The sequence below is a fragment of the Rattus rattus genome, chromosome 9 (genome assembly GCF_011064425.1).
Source record: "Rattus rattus isolate New Zealand chromosome 9, Rrattus_CSIRO_v1, whole genome shotgun sequence".
Classification (NCBI taxonomy): Eukaryota; Metazoa; Chordata; class Mammalia; order Rodentia; family Muridae; genus Rattus; species Rattus rattus.
Window position 1 is genome coordinate 34,457,925 of NC_046162.1, and position 5,698 is coordinate 34,463,622.

Sequence of the window (5,698 nt, forward strand, 5' to 3'; positions counted from 1 at the left end):
CTGCTCCGTGAAGCCCGGGGAGGGGCTTGGGTCTACGTCCCAGAAGCTCCCTGTGGGAGCAGCACAGGCCACCCTTGAAATCGAGTGGGCGCAGACGTTCGTAAGCCAGGCCAGAGCCCTGCTCCCACCTTAGGGCTCCTGAGGCATTTGTAGAGGGTCCTGTGAGTGGGATGTGGAAAGATGCTTGTTGCACAGGCACAAATCAGCTTTACTATAGTCCTTTCCTTCTTTTTTATTTTTAGATGGTCTCACTGGGTAGCCCTGTCTGCCCTCAGCGTCTCAGAGACGACCTCCCTCTGCTTCCCAACTACTGAAATTAATCCAATGCCCATCACCTCTGGCTTTTTTTTTTTTTTTTTGAGAGAAAGGCGATTTTATTAAAAAGAAAAACAACAAAAGGGAGACAGGACCAGAGCACAGGTTAGTCCATCCAGAGCACAGGTTAGTCCATCCTGGCCTTCAGCGTCCTGGTAGTGATCTTGTCTTTTTCAATGATATGGACAATGACTCCCATGCCTGATATGGCATCTGGGTCCACAGCATTCAGCATGGCCTGAGAAATGGTTTCAAACAGGTGTTCTAGATCCACGTTGGGCTCCCAGAGAGACTTGCACATCCCATACATTTGCTCAGAGCAGGTGCCACTGACTACAAAGTCATCAGTCACCATGGGACAGCCAATGAGGGCCAGAGAGTAAATGAAGGACTTAAAGGTCTTGGGGTCCAAGCCAGCAATGACAGGCTCTGTGTAGTAGGGACTAAACCGTGTCTCATACAAGAGGTTGGCCACCGTGCTCATGAGGGTGTAAGGCTTGATCTGCCGTCCTTCCTTCAGCTCATACAGGTTCAGTCGGAACTTGAGACGCTGGGCAACTGTCTGGACATCAGTGGCCAGGCCGGCCAGGCCTATGTAGAGCCTGTCACCCATGGGAAGAATCTTCTGGAAGTCCGTGGTAGTCACTGTCTGGGCCTGGATCCCGAAACACCTGTCTGCAGCGATGGCCACACACTTCTTTCCCTTCATGGCCATGATGGCCCCTCCATTCTAGGACATAATGGACATGATTGCTCTGGAGTAGGACCCCAGTCTCCGCTGTGTTGCCTACAAATGGGCTCTGGCTTTCTCCTCCTCCTCCTCCTCCTCCTCCTCCTCCTCCTCCTCCTCTTCTCCTCCTCCTCCTCCTCCTCCCCCCTCCTCCTCCTTCTCCTCTTCCTTCTTCTTCCTCTTCTTTTCTTTTTTGAGACAGGGCATCATGTATTCTAGGCCGGCTCTGAACTTCTGTGTCGTCGAGGATGACAAGTATGACTTTGAACTTCTGATCCTCTTGCTTCTACTTTCCAAGTTCCCAATGCTGGGATTATAGTGACGTGACACTGTGCCTGAGTTTACATGGTGTGGAGAAGCGGACCCGAAGCCCTGTGCTCGCTCGGCCAACTGAGCTACATTGCCAGCCGCCATATTTCCTATTACCAACATTTCTAGAATTCTGTCTTCCTCTTCCATCTAGGGTCAGAAGTATGAGGTGGCTTTCTCTGAAGGGGAATTATCATTCCATCCATTGCTGCTGATGTACCTGCTGTGTGCCAAGCAGACCTTGAGAAAGAAGACAAGGCTGGAAGTTTAAGCCTCCTTCATGATACAAAGAAACTGCAGCTGGGCCCTGGAACAGAGTGAGAAGCCCCTCAAGGCTGTTTGTAGCTAAAGATTCTACCTTGGCGAGATCTGAACTTGGCTCTGCCTGGGTGTCCATCGGTGTATGGCTGGGAAAGGTGCCCCTCTGCAGCTGCAGTCAGCCAGTTCAGAGATGGTTCCAACCAGTCCCTGGAGATGTCTGGATAATGTGCCAGCCATGCCACCTGTCCCCTCTCATCCTCTCAGACCTAGATAGTCACAGATGGCAGAGGGCAGTGGAGATCCCATGGGCCTCCAGACGCCTCTCCAGAATCTGGCAGCAGCCAGTAACTCCTGTCAGATCAGTGCCTACCCAACCCGAGTCCCATGTGTGAGATGCCCCCACTCTGAGCTGAGGGGAATCGGCCCCATTCAGGAACCCAAGGTACAGGTTCTAAATCAAGCTGAGTTGAATAAATAAACGTCCTTCACTTCTTGTAGAGCTTCTGATAAATCAATGCAAATTTCTCCACATTGCCAGACACTCAGGCTTTCTCTCTGCCTAGTTACAAGGGAAATAGCTCACCTTTGGGAACACTTACAGGCTTGGTGGGTATGCAGCCAGCCGGTACAGTACTTGCCTCACATACACGAGGCCCTCATTTTGACCCCTCACACCACATAAACCAAGCCTGCAAGGTGAACATCTATAATTTCAGCACTTGGGATGTGGAGGCAGGAGCACCCAAATTATTAGCTAAATAACTAGTGACCTCGAGGTTGAAAGCCCATCTCAAACAGAGAAAAACGATAAAATGTCTTAGGAAACTGGGGTTAAAATGGCCAAAAGAATTTCTTTATTTTCTTCTTTTGAGACAGGTCTCACTATGTGGCCCTTGCTGTCCTGGAATTCACTATGAAGACCAGTCTGGCCTTGCACTCACAGGGATCCTTTTTTTCTGCCTTTGGGGTGCTGGAATCAAAGGTGGGTGCCCAGGAGAATTTCTTTTTTTTCTTTTCTTTTCTTTTTTTTTTTTTTTTTGGTTTTTTTTTGGAGCTGGGGACCGAACCCAGGGCCTTGGCTTCCTAGGCAAGCGCTCTACACTGAGCTAAATCCCCAACCCCTAGAATTTCTTAAGAAGAGTAGACAGCTGTGGTATTCCTCCATTCTTCATTTCTATAACAAAGTGTCTGGCTGGCTTAGTGCACACAAGGCCCTAGTTGCTAGCCCCAGCACTGCAAGAAAAAAAATGTACATAGGCATCGTTTTGGAGGCTCAAGACCACCGTGAAGGTCTCAGCGTAGTTCTGGTGGAAACCTCATGTCTGATGGCATCGCAGAGACAAGAATTCTGTGAGAGGAGAGATCATAGGGTTGGAAACAAGGAAAGAATTCAGGCCAAGCTCAGAGGTGCATGGCAGCACACTCTTCGGAGGATTTGCTATGAGAGACATTCCCTTGGGAGGACAGGTTCCCCAGTGGCTCCCACACCTTCCGCCAGGCCCAGTCTCTTTCAGGTTCCATCACCTCCCACATCAGCACACCAGGGGCTAAGGGGCATCCTTGGGGGATACGCCACTTGTAAACCATAGCAGAGTCAGATGGGACAGGGAGGGAGAAGGTGCTCCAGAGTGGCCAGTGGTGTCTGCCTGGGACACTGCATTGCAGCAAGGGTACCAGGGAGTCTTAGAGGACTCTCCGGAGGATAGAAGTGCCCTTCATTCAGAGAATGAGGTAAGGTGGGAACGGTGGGTCTTCAACTTGGAAGGAGGAGGAGGTGAGACTATGCAGTTTGACTCCCAGAAGTCTCCTCTAGGGAGACCCTCTGACAGGAGCCCAGAAGACCTGCCTGGGAGGGCAGACTAAGAGAGAGAGAGAGAGAGAGAGAGAGAGAGAGAGAGAGAGAGAGAGAGAGAGAGAGAGAGAGAACGAGAACAAGGGCCAAGAAAGGCCCAACCTTGTGTACTTCCAGTGTGGAGAAAGACCAAAAATTGTGATAAGCAGAGCTAGAGAGAGGGCTCAGTGGTAAAGAACACTGGCTGCTCTTGAGGGGGCCCAGGTTCAAATCCCAGCACCTACATGGTGGCTAACGACCATCTGTTACTCCAGTTCCAGGGAGTTGGGATGCCCCCTTCTGATCTGCCTGGGCACCGGACACACGAGTGGTATTTGGACACACAGGCAGGCAAATCACCCAGACACCCATGTACATAAAATGAGAGCCTCAGGGGCCAAGCACACCTCAGGATACATGATCACTGCACACACCTCAGGATACATGATCACCCCACACACCTCAGGATACATGGTGCTATGTCACCCCGTTCACAATAAGACGAGTGCCTGCATGCTGAGTCCCCCTTTCTGTTTAGTTTGATAACAAGGGCATAGAGCATACTGAGTCTGAAAAAACTCTGCTACTAAGCTGTAGCCCATTCTGAAAGCTAATAATTTATCTGAACACCTCAGAAACTCACGTATGGCCAGTCGTGGCTTGTGTACCTGTTTTTTTGTTTGTTTGTTTGTTTGTTTTGTTTTGTTTTTTTTTTTTTTGTTTTTTTGGAGTTGGGGACCGAACCCAGGGCCTTGGGCTTCCTAGGCAAGCGCTTTACCACTGAGCTAAATCCCCAACCCGGCTAGTATAGCTGTTATCCCACATCACAAGAGATAGAAGTCTGAGGATTAGGAGTTGTACGCCATCCTTCGCAGGCTGTTCTGGAACTATCCCTGTAGACCCGGCAGACCTCATACCGCACATGCCTCGGCCTTTTGAGTGCTGGGATTAAAGCCGTGTGCCACCACACCTGACTTTGTTTTGTGTTTTTTAAAGGTTTAATTATTAGATATATATTTGTGTGTGTGTGTGTGTGTGTGTGTGTGTGTGTGTGTGTGTGCTTGCATGCATGAGTCTGTGTGTACCAGATGTGTGCAGGAGTCCAGACAGGTCAGAAGAGGGCATCAGATCCCTTGGAACTGGAGTTACAGGCAGTTGTGAGTCACTATATGGCAGCTGGAAACCAAAACCAGGTCCTCTGTAAGAACAGTGTTCTTTTTTTTTTGGAGCTGGGGACCGAACCCAGGGCCTTGCGCTTGCTAGGCAAGTGCTCTACCGCTGAGCTAAATCCCCAACCCCAAGAACAGTGTTCTTAACCCCTGAGCCATCCCTCCAGTTTCAGTGGAAGCAAGCTTGAAATCCCAGAACTTGAGAGATAAGAAGCAGGGGGTTCAGAAGTTCCAGGTCATCTTCAGTTCTAGAGTGAATCTGGGTCTCTCCTGGGTTCCATGAGACCCTATCTAAAAACTATATATATATATATATATATATATATATATATATATATATATATATATATATATATATATAGAGAGAGAGAGAGAGAGAGAGAGAGAGAGAGAAGAAATAATTGCTGTTGGTAAGTGTTGGGAGATAGGAAAGCAAGCTGGTCATGGAATAGGGCCACCTCTGTGGAAGAAAGCTTCAGCTAAGGGACAAGTGGCACTTCCTTCAAGACACTTGAGATACGTTGTGCTGTCCCACCAGTCTGCCTCAAGTGTTGTGAGCTGTGTGGCCTGGGCTTGTTTCGCGTTCCTTGGTACCTAGAATCATATGTGTCTCTCTCTCTCTCTCTGGGATGCTTTCAGAGTCCATGTCTTCTAAAGCCTTCTCATGGAGGTTGACCTATGGCAGAGACTCAGCAAGCCCAGTTTCTCTGTGATCTGGGGCCTTGGCCAGTTACCTGAGTCTGGGAATCAAGTGGAGTAAAGACAGTGCCGAGAAGTTTGGTCGTCAGAAGATGCTCACGCCTGTGGTGGGCCAGGTTCTATTTCCTCCCAGTTTATCTACAGGAAATATCTCCTGCCCATGGGGTGACAAAGGCAGGCATAATTCATTAGCAGAACGGTTACTAAGAACCCACTCAGGACTGGTTTGTTTTTTTTTTTTTTTCTTTTTTTCGGAGCTGGGGACTGAACCCAGGGCCTTGTGTTTGCTAGGCAAGCGCTCTACCACTGAGCTAAATCCCCAACCCCGGCTGGGGTGTTTTTAAGGCCTGTGTTCAGTCCAAAACCCCAAATCAACTGAACATA

General features: G+C 49.2%; 1 pseudogene; it reads right to left on the minus strand.

Annotated features, from left to right (window-relative positions):
• Positions 1-442: 442 nt before the first annotated feature.
• Positions 443-1,063, minus strand: LOC116910009 (annotated as a pseudogene).
• Between the last annotated feature and the right edge of the window lie 4,635 nt (positions 1,064-5,698).